Source organism: Stegodyphus dumicola, chromosome 4 (genome assembly GCF_044657685.1).
Source record: "Stegodyphus dumicola isolate Sdum_Otavi_A_Nest chromosome 4, ASM4465768v1".
Classification (NCBI taxonomy): Eukaryota; Metazoa; Arthropoda; class Arachnida; order Araneae; family Eresidae; genus Stegodyphus; species Stegodyphus dumicola.
The window spans coordinates 126,041,782-126,057,506 of NC_140771.1; positions in this window are offsets into that span (position 1 = coordinate 126,041,782).

A 15,725-nucleotide genomic window follows, 5' to 3' on the forward strand; every position below is an offset into this window, starting at 1 on the left:
TTCCTTGATCTATTGCACCAAGATATTTTACTGTACATTTATTTACAATTTATTTACAAGTCGTATGCCACCTGGCATGTTTACAAGTGTTATGCCTCCTGGCATGTACATGATAGACATATTCTGCCACCTGGCATGTGAATTGATACATCATATTAGTTTTCTGCCACCTGACAGATACGATGCAATTACCTCAATTAGCGGTAATACGCCCGACATTTTGGCGTGTCCGCTTCCCTTACGTTCTGTAACGCAACTAACTTTTTGTGCGGTGCGCCCTCTGGGCACAAATCACCGCAATCACCGAGGAGGCCAAAACAAATGTCTTGGAATTTCAACACTTTTTAATTTAGGAATTTCATTATACCAGGTTTTAAATTGATTCTGCAATTCTTGATCAAGTGGTGCATCCCATTGGTAACCTCTTTGCCAACATTCTTGCATCATCATTTTAGCTGCAACAACAAAGGGAGATATGAAACCGATAGGATAGTATAGTTCGCCCGCAACTTGAAGAATCTTCCGTTTTGTTATTTCCTCAGCCGGATCCTTGAGTAATTCATCTTTGATTCGAAATTTCAGTTTATCTGCTTCATGATTCCAAATATATCCTAACAAAGTGCTATTCATTCCGTCTCCATTAAACTTCGTATTTTCAGCAGCATTCCAAATCGCATGTAATTGGGCGTTATTGCTCCTCCACTTTCTCATATTGAAACTAGCAAGCATCATAATTCTTTTCACATCTTCATAAATTTCTTCAGCTTCTTCTTCATCATCTGTACCATGAATCAAATCATCTACGTAAAGACTTTCTTCAAGAAGATGACAGATCTTCGAATACTGTGCTTTCAACTTTCTTGCGTGATGCTTTATAGTTGCTGCTAGTAAAAAAGGGGCTACAGGTTGCTCCGAATATTACACGCGTCATTCTTAAATCGTCGGTTGCTCCTTTTCCTTTGAAGTCCAAAGAAATCTTACTGCATTTCTGTCCTCAGGCTTCAACAGAATTAGTAGAAAAGCAGCTTCGATATCTGCAGCAAATGCTATTTTGTGTTGACGAAATTTAATTAGCAAATCTAATATTTCAGGGTTTAAATTTGGTCCTGAATGTAAGCAATCATTTAAAGATAGACTGTCATGAGTATGCGAGGAAGCATCAAATACGACCCTTAATTTCGTAGAATCGTGATCTTCTCTGATTACACAATGGTGTGGCAAATAATAGATGTTTTCTTCAGAATTCTTCGGAGCCTTTTCAGCTATTCCTTTATTTAGATAATCTTCAATTACCCTTGAATACTTGTCATAAATTTCAGGATTTTTCTTAAACCTTCTAAGTAAACTGTTCCATCTGTTTAAGGCGATGTTATAATTACTACCCATTTTGTTCATATTGTCCTTCCAAGGTAATGAAACTTCATAACGATTGGTTTTACATTCAATAGTTTCTTCACATCTACGCATAACTTCAGTGTCATTTTCATTTGCTGAATAGTCATGTATTCCAATTGCATCTAAATCCCATACCCTTTTCAGAGCTGCACTAATTTCCAAATCATGTGGATGTGAAGTATTCTCAACAACATTCATTACCGTAATTCCGGAATGAAGTGTAGAAACATTACTTAATGCTTCAGTTCCGCTTATAGTGTAACCAAATAAGGTTTCAGAGGCCACAAGACCCTTTGATAATCTTTTAACCTTCCCAGTGACTATTTTCCAGTAGTAATCATTACCAATTAATACTGATATTTGAGAGTTATGGACACCTATATCTGTAGCATCAGCAAGTCTTATCGAATTTTCCTTACAATAATTAAGTATTTCCTTTCCTGGTATACCAATAAGAGCTTGATTAATTTCTGGAGTTTCAAGAGCTTCAATTATTATTTTCCCAGGTCCACATATATCTTTAAGAATAACCTTAACCTTTTTTAGCCTTTTAACTGTAGGCTCAGTAGAGCCGAAGGTGTAAATCTGAAGTTCTTCTTCCCTCACAACACTTAATTTTAATTGTTTTGATACTTCTGTCAGGATGAAAGATTTATGAGAGGCAGAATCAAAAATGAGTCTTACATTTTTTCCTCTATTATGACCTAAAGCTATTGCATTTGCAGTTTGTAAATAAACCCTATTTTTGTTATCTCTTTCCGAAATTGACGCCACCACTGTGTCTGTTTTAAGCTCACCTTTATTTTCCCGTTTATTTTCAAATTTATTATCATGTAAAATAGTATTATGCCTTAATGAACATAAATCACAGCGTATATTCGAGCTGCAACGGGCAGATGTATGAGACTTACGAAAGCATAAATAGCATCTGGTAGCCAATTTTAATTTTTTTTCTTTTTTCCTCAATTGGAATTGCGCAATTTGAAGTAGAATGTTTCAAAGATTCATTTTCTATCTTTCCACAAAATATACAATCGGCTGTTGATGTATTCGTATTCAGCGACGCAACTGCTGGAACAAAATGTTTGTTTTTGAAGGCAGTATGATATTTCTCACTTTTAATAAGGTCTCGCGATTGATGTTTATGTTGTTCGGTTCTAATGTTAAACTCGGAATAGTTTGGCGATGTTTGGAAAAACGTACGCTCTCTGCTTTCAACTTCCTTCTTCAGAAATTCCAAACTGTTAGTCACTGTGGTTTCTGTGTCAGGGGTTAAAGATCGATTAAACTCTAAAACCAGTTCGCTAGGAAGTATCCTCATTAACAGTGGGCATAACAAATAGCTGTAAGAATTCGAAGTAACGTTAAGGGAATCAAGGCTTCTACTTTCAATTTCTAAGCTATCATATAAGTTACGTAATGTTTTAATATCATCTATTTTTTTTAACTGGCTTTAAATTCAGCAGACGATTCATATGTGCATTTATTAAAATGTCCTTTCTACCAAACCTTTCTTTCAGAATATTTATTGTCTTAGCATAATTTTCGGCAACTAACGGTAATCCCTTTATTGACATTAAAGCTGTGTCCGTTAGTAAAGATGTAAGGTAATTAAATTTGTCTACATCCTTTAAAGCAGAGTTATTATGTATAGCAGATTCGTATTGAGCCCAAAAACTTTGAAATTCACATATTTCGCCTTTAAATTTATTTATGGTTAGTTTCGGAAGTTTAGCGCCATTTGTATTTGTATTCTCTACCGTATCTATAGTAGCAGAATTAGATGGCAACTCATTTAATTTAACACATTTTCTATTTCTAAATATTCTACTGATCTTCGATTTACACAAGGTAATTTTATTTTTATATTCCAAGCTATCCTGTATTTCAGTTTCGGACTCTTTTTCATCTGTTAGGATAGATTCGATTTCAGTGTTCAATATTAGTATATCGTTTTCATTTTCATTTAAGATGGATAAATCATCTTCTAATAAATCAAATTTAATATTATCCGATTCTATTTCCTTTTCCATTTTAGCTATCAGTCTTGTTACTGATGCTCTTAACATTCCTCGCTTCTTTTTTAGTGCTTTTAACTTATCCATCTTAATAATCAATATTCAATCACTAATCGAACAATAATAAATACTTAAATCACAATATATCTAAAGATCACTGTTATCTCGGAATTTCGGCACCATGTTGCAACTTATCTTTTTTCTTATTCTTATTATTTACATTTAATAACATCGATAAGTGAAATTTTGCTTACCTTTCTTAATAAATATCCACAGGGACGCTTGGAATTCCTTTTCATTTTTATCACACAGAAGCTTTATTTACATCTATGTACAAGAAATGTATGCTTACATTAGAACATTCATCATGTTTTTTGGTTGCCACTACATCTATCTCAAAAAATCCGCAATGCGGTAAGAAAAATATAAGTTATATATATAAGCTAAAAGTATAACGTATAGCTAAAAGTATAGCTAAAAGTAAAAAACGCTACGCCCTCTCGTGGCCAGCTACATAAACTGTAACATATACCTCATTTTTTAAGTGCCACATTGCGCCTCTGTAGTATAAATTTCAAGTCTTCCAACTGACTTTTTGCGGAATTACTACGAAAATTAGAAAAGTCGCTTAAGTTTCCAAATTTGTGCATTTCACTTCAGAAACAAACTTCTCCGTTTACTTCTCTTGTTACATTTTCAGCTTATGGATTCCAGCCTACAGCTCATATTGATTATACTCATTTAGTCTAGAGGGCTGAACTTTAGTATTCCCAGCCTATATGGATGTACACTACGTATAAAAAAAAAAGGTACAGTTCTATATCTCCCGTTTTACTGGGCCGATTGACGAAATTCAACTTGCGTTTTTCATATCTCGAAAGCGCGATTAGGATATCTATTAGGTTTATATATATCATTGTTTTAATATAGGTATTTTGACGCAATATCGGACTTTTCTGAAATGACATGCCAATTTTTTCCATATTTCGATTCTGCGACTCAAATTACGCCAAACTGCCAAGTTTTGTAAAAATCGCAGGCGTAGTTTTTAAAACATTTAGATCTCAAAATTGCAGTTCCTCAATGTTAATTGAATTTGGTATATATTTGTTAATATATCTTTTTTATTAAACTTATTTTACTCTTCCTTTCACATTTCAAAATTCAGGTTCATTCCAAATAAAATCCGCCTATTTTTTATGATTTATTTTTTTAATTTGTGTTTTTAAATAATTTTTAATAATTTTTTCGAAAAACACGAATTATAACCTATAAAATTTTTAACATCATCTTAAAGTAGATGTAGTTCTAGTAACACTGCATAAAATCAGAGTTTTTTATTGGGAATTTCCCAAGATATACGTGAATTTACATGTTGGTGCGTTTTGAAATTTGGCAAATTTGTTATAAGCGATATTAACGTCAAATGTGGTTTACGCACTTTGTTAAAATTATTTCAAAGTATGAACGATAACTTCTTTTTCGCTCTCTGCAATGAAAAAAATCTGATGTGTTTACCACATGACTACCTTGTACGTAATATTAAATTATATGAATTTTTACCTGCATTTTATTTAAACTGATTTCCTTGAATCTCATTAGATATATTAGATAGACTTCTCATTCCATTAATTCAGTTCTCACTTGGCGACAAGGCAAAAATACATAAAAACCTCAAAAGATATTTATTTAAATTGAAAAATATAAAACATAAATACAGTTTAAAAAATTAAAGAACAACTTTTACAATTAAAATTAGAGTTTCTATGGAAAAACAAGCAATTCGGCCAGCGGGTAGGACGGTGGATTTTTCGCCGCCCAAAACTTAAGGTTGACTTTTGGTCTCACTAGGCAAAAAGACACTGAAGACGTGAAAACTGACTTAATTTGTTGTCGACGACATCCTGAGTCAGCATATGGGATAATTTAATAACTTAAATGGATTACAGAATGGATTCAGCATTATTAAATTATTTATATTTTTTATTTTATTAATAATAAAAGAAGACATTATCTTAGTTGTTGCGAAGCTTAGTTTCTCTAGATTGGCAACAAATCCACTATTCTGCCAAGTTGCAAATGTACACAAATATGGCTGCTATAGTAAACAAAAATTACGTTTAGTCGCACTTTGCCTAATTTTGGCAAAGTTTTAAATTGTTAATAATTCTACAAATATTGCATGCATGTTAACTAAAGGCATAAAAACCTTAACCAGAAGATAAGAACAACATAATTCAAACATTTTTAAAACAAAAATTGCCCAATTTACCAACATATAAGAATAAAAAAAAAAAACTGAGTTCACGGAGCCGAGTAACAGCGTGGGTACTGTAATGTATTTTGCAGTAATTTACAAAACAGACAATCTTCTAAGTATAACATAAATTTTATTTCTAGTTCACGGTGATAGACAAATTTTATACAATTCTTAAGTGGCAAAATTTGCATACTACTCCTAGCTGTTAAAATCTTCAGAATTCTAATCTTTTTTAAAACAATATCTCACGTTGCTGAGTAACGGTTTAATACAAATATGGCGTTGCCACTTCAACAATAATTATATTTATTTATTAAATAACAAGATATTACAATCTCCCCCCCCCTCTAGATAAACTTAAATTTATATTTTTATAAATTAAAGTTTACGGTTTTTTTTTTTTTTTTTTTTTTTTTTTTTAACAACAATATCAGCACAATACAGAATTGAAATACAAGATATAACATAATAACATACACTGAGGAAGAGAGGAAGGAACAAAATATTTTTTTTATCTATTTAGAGAAACAAAATATTTAATCAGGCCAGGGAGTACGACTTAATGCGTCTACATTTTTATGGTTTTTACCACTTCGATGAACGATCGTGTAATTGTAGGGTTGCAGTACTAGTGCCCATCTCATAAGTCGTGGATTTAGACTCACATTATTTTTGAGCCAAACTAAGGGATTATGATCGGTCATGATGAGGAATTTAGTATGCCCGTCTAAATAACATTGAAGTTTCTTTACAGCAAATATTATGGCGGCGCATTCCTTTTCTGTGGTAGAGTACTTTTTTTCAGTTTCTGTAAACTTCTTACTGAGGTATAATACTGGATGTTCATTGCCTCGTTCATCCTTTTGAGCTAAAATGACACCCATACCAGAGTTTGAAGCATCAGTTTGCAAAATAAACTCCTTATTGAAATCATCTAGTATAGGCCTTTGAGACAGTTTCTCTTTTAGCTCTTCAAATACTTTTGTGCACTCGTCTGACCAATTTATTTTCCCTTTCTTTAAGTTTCCTTTCAGATTTTATGTTAAAGGTGCTGTGATAGATGAGAACATGGGAATGTAATGATTATAATATCCCGCTAATCCTAAAAATGCTCTGACTTGACTTTTTGTGGATGGCACTGGAAAATCAAGAATAGCTTTTACTTTCACTTTACTTGGCATTCTTATACCACGACCTACAATATGTCCTAGATATTTTACTCTATCTTGAGCAAATTTACATTTTATTGATTTAAAAGTTAAACCAGCGTCCTTTATTTTGGACAAAACGGCTTTCAGGTGACTTAGATGTTCTTGCCAGGTGTTTGAAAAGATTGCCACGTCATCTAAATATGGAACAGCAAAGTTTTCACAACCGTGAAGAATTTGAGCCATCATTTTACTAAATGAAAATGGTGCATAAGTCCGAAAGGCATCCGTAGAGGTCTAAATGTGCCAAAACTTGTAACAAAAGTGGCTAATCTTTGACCATTAGGTGTTAAAGGTATTTGCCAGTATCCCTTTGTTAAATCCAAAAGAGTTATATATTTTGCGCCTGCTACCGTTTCTACTCGTTGTTCGATGTTAGGCAAAGGGAAGAATTGTGTTTTAGTCAATTTATTCAATTTTCTATAGTCTATACAAGGTCTTGAATCCCTCCCTGCTACTTCTACTAAAATCATAGGAGAAGTGTAATCTGAATCTCCTATTTCAATTATTTTATGCTGAAGCATTTTATCGATTTCTGTTTTTAATATATCCGTTTGTCTAGGATACATTCTGTATGGTTTACAGTGGATTGGAGTGTTTTCTGTCAATTGAATGTCATGCGTTATTAAATGAGTTTTTCAGGTTTATTAGAAAAGATTTTTGAAACCTTCAGCAGCATATCATGAAATTCTTGAATCTGTTGTTCATTTAGCTTATCACTTAAGGAGCTGTTTTCTTTGATGTCCTCAAAATCGAACAATGTTGTTTCAGAGTCAATTGTTGGAAAATTTTCCTCCATATCATCAATTTCAGATTGATCTTCTGTAATCATAAGGTTAACCGATTCTGCTAGTCTATGATAGGGTTTTAGCATGTTAACATGGTAGACTTGGTTAAAGTCATTTTTTCCTTCGAAACTCACAACATAATTAGTTTCGGATAATTTCTTCTCAACCTTCCCAAGACCTTTCCATTCAACTGCTAGTCTGTTTGGTTTATTCGTTGATACAACTAATACTAAATCTCCCTCAGAGAATTCTCTTTTAATAGCTTTACGATCGTACCACACTTTTCTTTTGGTTTGCATTTCCAGCATTTTATCTGTAGCTCTTTGTATCTTTTTAACCGATTTATCAATTGAAAAACGTATTCAACAACATTATTTTTTCGTCTTCAGGATTCATCCATTGTTCATATAATAATGTTACAGGTGTTCTAAGATTTCGACCATATACTAATTCTGCAGGTGTAAATCCCGTACTCTCGTGCGTTATTGTTCTTAAAGCAAATAGAGCTGCAGGAACTTGCTTCTCCCACTCAGGGGCTGCTTCGATACATAAAACTTTTAAAATTCGTTTGATTGTTCTGTGAAATCTTTCAACAGGGTTGCTCTGCGGATGGTGTACTGAGCTTCTAGTTACTTTTATTCCAAATTTTTCTACAAATTCAATGGCTAGATTGCTCATAAAGAAGGTACCTTGATCAGTTTGTATTTCTTTCGGGAAACAAACTGATCAAGGTGTCAATAAACGTCAGTTCTTCTAGTTTCTCCATTTCGGTTTCTCTATTTCGATCTTCTTCACGAGATCTTTTTACTTGAGATCGTGTCAAAACTCCATTCTACTAAATATTTGTAACATGGCTTCAGTTACTGACGTTGTGCCAATATTAGGAACAGGTACAGCATCCGGATATTTTGAAGCTAAACAAATAGCTGTAATTAAATATCTATTGCCATTCGGTGTTATTGGTAAAGGACCGCATGCGTCAAAGTTAATTTTTGAAAATACTTCTGCAATAATTGTTACTAAAGTCAAAGGTGCTTTGGCTTTATCATTAGATTTTCTCACTCTTTGACATGGATCGCAAGTTTTAACATACTCTTCTATTTCTTTATAGCAATTAGGCCAGTAAAAGTATCTTGTTAATCTATCTTTAGTTTTGACGACGCCTAAATGTCCAGATGTGCTATCATGACATAATGACTTTATTTGATCCCTATATTTTTCAGGAATAACAATTAATTCCCTTTCATTTCCATTTTTATCTATTTTCCTTTTCACCAACAATCCGTTTTCTTTTACTTTGAAATCATTTGTCTTGCTGGAATTTTCATTTTTAGCTTCGTTAAGCAATGACGCTTTGATGCTGAGATTCAATTAATTCCTTTGAATTAACATTAATCACTTTCTTAATTTCCTTGTCTTCCTCATCAGCTTGCGGTAAAATATCTTCGTCAGTGTCAATAAACGTCAGTTCTTCTAGTTTCTCCATTTCGGTTTCTCTATTTCGATCTTCTTCACGAGATCTTTTTACTTGAGATCGTGTCAAAACTGCATTTATTTTTTCTAAATTTAAGAATGATTTATTTTTGAACAATTGGGCAGTTTTGTTACCCAATACATATCTGCCTGGATCATTTGTAACAACAGCTGCCTTTGTCTTTATATGACCAAGTTCGCAATTAATTTCAACTTCCGCTAACGGTAGACACACTAAATGGTCATTTAAAAGATATTGTACCCAGACATGTTCTCCTGTCATTTTTGCTTTACCTACGTATTTTCGAGAAATAACATCTACTGTGGCTCCTGTGTCTCGAAGAATAGGCATTTCATACCCATTAACTAAACCGTTAATTGTATACGTCTTTAATAAATCATCATTCGAAAATACGCAATTTATCTTTTCATTTGGTTTTAAGCGAGGGCACTGAGGCCTAAAATGTTCGTATGACCCACACTCGAAACAACGTGGTCGATATCTTTTGTCATATAAATTTTCTTGGTTCTTGTTTTGAAATTGATTTTTTTTTTTTTTTTTTTTTTTTTTTTTTTTTTGTCGTTGATCTTTCTTGTATTTTGAATCATCCCATTTATCAGAATGCTTAAAATGAGGCGGATGCTCTATTGTTTTCGCAAAATTATCGGAACGAGGTTTAAATGATCCTTTGTTAAATCTCTCAGTTTGACTGGCAGAAAATTTCGGTTTTATTGTTTTTCTGACATCTTCAGAATTTTCAATTTTCTTAACCATCTCAGTAGGTGTGTAGAGTTGCGCGCCTCCAACCTGCACGCAACCAAGAGGTGACTGTTGAAACTGGAATTGAGACAGAGTCTTGCTAAGGGTTTAAGTCCCTTTTTATTCAACTTAAGAAATTACAATTGCGTGCTCTTAACGCTCACAAACTACGCCGACCCGGCGGTAAAATAAAAATAAGAACCTGAAAAGAAATAATAACAAGAATCTAACTACGAGGCTCTCTAAACGTAACTAACCTAACCTCACCGCGTTTTACAATACCGCTGCTAATTCAGCAAACTTTGAATATCACGTTGAACGATTAACAATTCTCCGAGGCAAGCACACAGGCCGAAACTCGGAGTTCTTCAATTTCTGGCTAACTACCACCGCGCTCGTGAAGTAAGAACAGCACACCTCGAACTCGTTTCCTTTCTATTTAACTCAGAATACTTCCGCTGATAATTTGAATCCTTGCGCGTTCTACTAAAATTTACATACTCTGGCATTGGCAGTTCCAGGGTAAAGTAAGGCTTGACAGGAAAGATAGTTTAAACTTAAAATAAATGTTAGTTAAAATAAATATAAACCCTACAGGTGAAATTATGGTTGTCCATTGATCCATAAAATGTTCTTTGAAATCAGGAGAAGTACGCTTTTTTATTTGATCAACCAGCATGAGATCTTTTAGCTGTTCAAAAGTTTTAATGTTTAATCCGTTAAGCCATCCTTCTAAATAATTCTTTAATTCATAGTAGAAATCATACCAAGTACTTTCAGTAGATTTTTGGTGTTTATTAAATAGTTGTCGAAATTTTTCCGCACTCAATTTAAATCGTTGTGACAGTAAAGTTTTTACATATTCATACTTTTTCGTGTCCTCTTCTGGTTCTCTAGCAATAAGCTGAAGAATGTCAGGAGGCAGCAACGAAATAAGTTGAGTCACTTGATTTTCAGCAGGTATATTCATTATTTTAGCTTGACGCTCAAATAACACCAAAAATAAACTTATTTCATCTTCTTTAGGGTTGAAACGCGGCATGACATCGTGAATTCTGATTTTTAAAGGCTGCTCAGGTAACTGCGTAGCTTCTACCGGCTGTGCTGTGGCAGCCATTGCTTCCAGCTGAAGTTTCTGTAGCTCAAAGACTCTAATTCGCTCTTCTCTTTTAAGCTCTTCTTTTCTTTCTTCTCTTTTAAGCTCTTCTTTTCTTTCTTCTCTTTCGCGTTCTTCTCTTCTTTCTCTTTCTTCTCTTTCGCGTTCCTTTTCTCTTTCTTTTCTTTCGCGTTCCTTTTCTCTTTCTTCCCTTTCGCGTTCTTCTCTCCTTTCTCTTTCTTCTCTTTCGCGTTCTTTCTCTCTTTCTTCTCTTTCGCGTTCTTCTTTTCTTTCCCTTTCTTCTTTAATTGCAGCCAGTAGTTCTCGAGTAAATTCCTCATCCTAATCGGGATTTTCAGTAATCAGTTTATGCAATTGAGCAATCTTAAATTCAGGTTTCACGGTTAAACCTACTAACTCTTCTGCTAGTACTTTTAAATTCTGTTTTTTACTCCTAGCTAAGAATGACATGTTGACACAAGTTACCTTTAATAGGTTTCCTTTTGAAATACAATCTAAAAGCTCGTACTTGTATTAAAAATATATAATTTTTGGAGAGACTTAATTTCTCAAATAAGAAATTCACACTAACCAATTGGTTAGTGTGAATCAATTGGTTAGTATATCAATTGGAGAGAATTATTTAAACAACTTTGCCAGGTTGGCACAAAATACTATAATACTACATAATACTACGTCGGGTTGACGTTTTAACTCACTATTCACAAGCCTTGTTAGCTATAATTATATAAACACCTTTGCCAGCTAGGCAATTACCCACGTCAGTTTGACGATTTTACTATCTATCTCCACGCCTGGTTGGCAATAACAAAAACAATTTTTGCCAGTTTGACAATACAACTTTTAGAATATACAATCTGTAATACATCAGGGTGACGTTACTATCTATCACATGCCTGGATGGCGAGAACTGAGAAAAAAACTTTTGCCAATTCTGCAGTATAATCAAATCACACTTCGTCAGTTTGACGTTGCTACTTATTTTCCACTTGCCTGCTTGGCAACAAATTCAAAATTCAGCTAGAGTTCTTTTTTTATATATATAAACGCCGGGATGGCTTACACATATCAATTATCAACATAAAAATTCAATAAAAATAAAAGTAAAGCATAAATAATAATTTTAAAATACTTCTTTACCACAAATACCAATTATAAATTTAAGCTGAATATTTTTAGCGTCAGTTATTTTAAACAAAATCTTTCACGATAAACTATAATTCTGAAACAAAGTATTAAAATTCAATAAAAGCTTTTTAAAGAAAACCAAAAGTTAATCTTATCTTCAGAGATCAGCAGTATCCTGTTTTGACAGATTTTTGCTCGGACGCAAGTTATAGAAGCACAGAAGATAACCTTTGAATGATCTGCTTCAAATCTGGCTTTAAAACGGCAGACTTCTTACATCCATTTCTCCTTGAAATAAACAAACTCGGCAATTAGTATTAGCACACTTGTTCTAAAAAATTCAGAAAATTTCTGGGATTAGGAAATCAACACCATCAAAATTGATAATTGCACTCCTAATTTCCAGTATCTCGGTGGGACCTCCAATTAATTAAGACTGTAATGTATTTTGCAGTAACCTACAAAACAAACAATCTTTTAAGTACAACATAAATTTTATTTCTAGTTCACGGTGATAGACAAATTTTATACAATTCTTAAGTGGCAAAATTTGCATACTACTCCTAGCTGTTAAAATCTTCAGAATTCTAATCTTTTTTAAAACAATATCTCACGTTGCTGAGTAACGGTTTAATACAAATATGGCGTTGCCACTTCAACAATAATTATATTTATTTATTAAATAACAAGATATTACAGTACATGCATATGTTTATTTACGTTTGCTGCGGCCGATGCAACCAAAAAGGGAGGTGCACAACTACATCCTATAGCAGTTCTATACACAAAATTGAAACGTTCTGAGGCTACTCGTTTTTGAGTTATGCGAGATAAATACATGCATATATACGTACGTACAAAGACGCCATGAAGAAATCTCTTCAGAATCCATTTTAAATCAGGTTGGTTGTTTAGCACTGATTGTGTCGCAATTTATTTTTACCTTTTAGTTAAAAGCGACTTTTCTGCTCCGAAATTTACGTTAAGTTTAAAGTACAGTGATGTATATTATACGCACATTAATGCTTAATGACGTCCCCCCGAAACACTGTATATATTGAATTTTTTAATTAATGAGCTAATTTGTTTTGTTAACTCATTGTTGCTCAAAGTTTGAGTTATGTATTTTTATTGATTCATCTTCGTTTAATACTTATTTCATATTATTTTATTTATTGTTTAATTTAATTTAATGTTTCTTTAAATCCTATCGTTAAGTCTCAAAATGTATATGCAACTTTAAAGTTGGATCGGTTCTCTACTTTTTAATTGTCCCATTGTTATTCCCATATAGCGAATTTGACACGTTCTCTTAATCGATTCGTGAAAGAATCGGGGACTAGTAACGCTGTGAACCGTGAAATCATTCACTTTAGTTTTCTTCCCTGTTGGTTGTGAATATGAAATTTACTTCCATCTTTCAATGGAATAGTTCTTAAGTTTAAAATACATTTTATAAATTGCAATAAAATGAACATTACTTTATTATAGCATGTACGTAGAAGAAGAAAAAAAATAAATGCATCGCAAAATCCAGTTTGAGGAATTTAATCTGCAGAAAGGTAAATATAATTACTTTCGCAAACTCTAAACCTTTTTAAATTCCAGCAAATATAACCGGTCCAAATAAAAACTTATATAAATAAATAAAAATGTTTTTTAAAACTTGCTTTCAATCATTAATCTGCCATGAAGCATAATTTAGAATGCTATGACTTTAATCTAATCCCTAAAAGGTTTCACTTTTATGTAGCCAAAATAAAGCCTGAAAATTATATTTGAAGAACGAAGTCAAACGGGAGATATTTTTGCTACAGAACATCACCAACTATTGCATAAATTTATGATGCATTGCTTATAGCATTTTTATGCCTAAGAAAGTTAGAAAATACTTTGTAATTCTTATTTTTAGATGCTCTCAGATTAAATTGAATTTTTGCAATTTCGTAAGCATACAATGTGGCAAAGAAAATTCTCTTTCTTTAGAGAAAAGGGCAAATAGCAGAGATAATATTAAAATCACGTGCTCAAATAATGGAGCTGCTAGAAAAGTTTAAAATAACGTTATAAAGTGAATAATTTTGCAAAAATATCATATGTCAAAATGATTCTTATAAATTCTGAGACGAAATTACTTTAAGTTTTTAATAATATATTATATTATTTATTAGAATTTGAAGATAAGTCAGAATTATATGCAAGATCACTAATTTAAGAATTAATCTTTATAATTAAAATTCGTTGTAAGCTGATAGCGAATAACTGGAAAAGTACTCTGAAAATGCTTCTACTAAAACTTTCATTTTTGCAGCGACTTTGCCCATCACTGCTGACTTTTGGTCTTCTATAATCCACAATTTACAGAGAAATTTTTCGTGACTTATTTTCCCTTTACTTTATTTTATTTAAGTTTTAAAACATATCAACATGCCAAAGTGAAGGTAAACCGAAAGGAACACATAAAGTTCGTATGCGTTCATCAGTTGAAATAACCAATTTGTGTATTTCAGGCTTTTATTTATGCATAAACGAACCAAGAGCACATTCTATCTCCCTCAAAAATAACAGCTGCAATCCACAGTATTTTTGTTGTAATTGCGCCTGCTAAAGGTCATTTTTACTCTTTGCTGGGATGCATTCAAACTAATTATTGATTCTAATACTCACTAAATTCTAGCTGCGACTTGTTGGATGCGTTTAATAATGAAATGTTCTAATTAGTGGCTTAATGTGATCAAGATGAAAAGGTGCGAACTTTTCAGTTGGTCCAGAAGTTGATGTATGCTTTTCAGGAATTGTACGAAATTTTAAACAGAAAATTAGCTGTTACTAGTATTTATTATCTATTGCGTAAACGGATATCAGAGTAGAATGCTTTCGACTTGCAGTCTGAGTATGTGGTATATTGAATTGCAGTCATAATGGTTTATTGCAATAACAAGTAATGCAATTTTTTGGTTAATCACTCTGGTATTTTTAAACATCTTTGTAATTATCTTATTGCACTTTTATACATGTGTTGCATTCAAATAGATTATAGATTTTCATCAATTATCAGCCTTTTTAAGTATTAACCCCTTAACTGCCGCGGGCGTATATATACGCCTTGCTCAGCCGATGCGTTAACTGCCCCAGGCGTATATATACGTCCTTCCAAACTGCTATCATTTGCTTTGCGCTGCTACACCTAAAATTATTCGCAAAGTTAACGCATCGGCTGCGCATCTGGGCGCATCTGGGGGGCAGTTAACGCATCGGCTGAGCAAGGCGTATATATACGCCCGCGGCAGTTAAGGGGTTAAATTAATCACATTTTGTAGTCACCGATAGGGTACCACGTAGTAAAAAAAAACAAGCACAAAAATATTAATTTTCCCCTACATTCTAGTTTAAAAAGGAATTTATAAACTTCTTTATGATCAGAATTAAAACAGTACCATATATATTAAAACTTGACTTGCTGATTATATTTCTTTACGACCTTTAATAATCCTGACATGTAAAGATTGCTGTTTAAGGATAAGGCTTTTATTGAAAAATTCGATAGCACTAATACCTTCTTTAGCAGAGTAAATGAA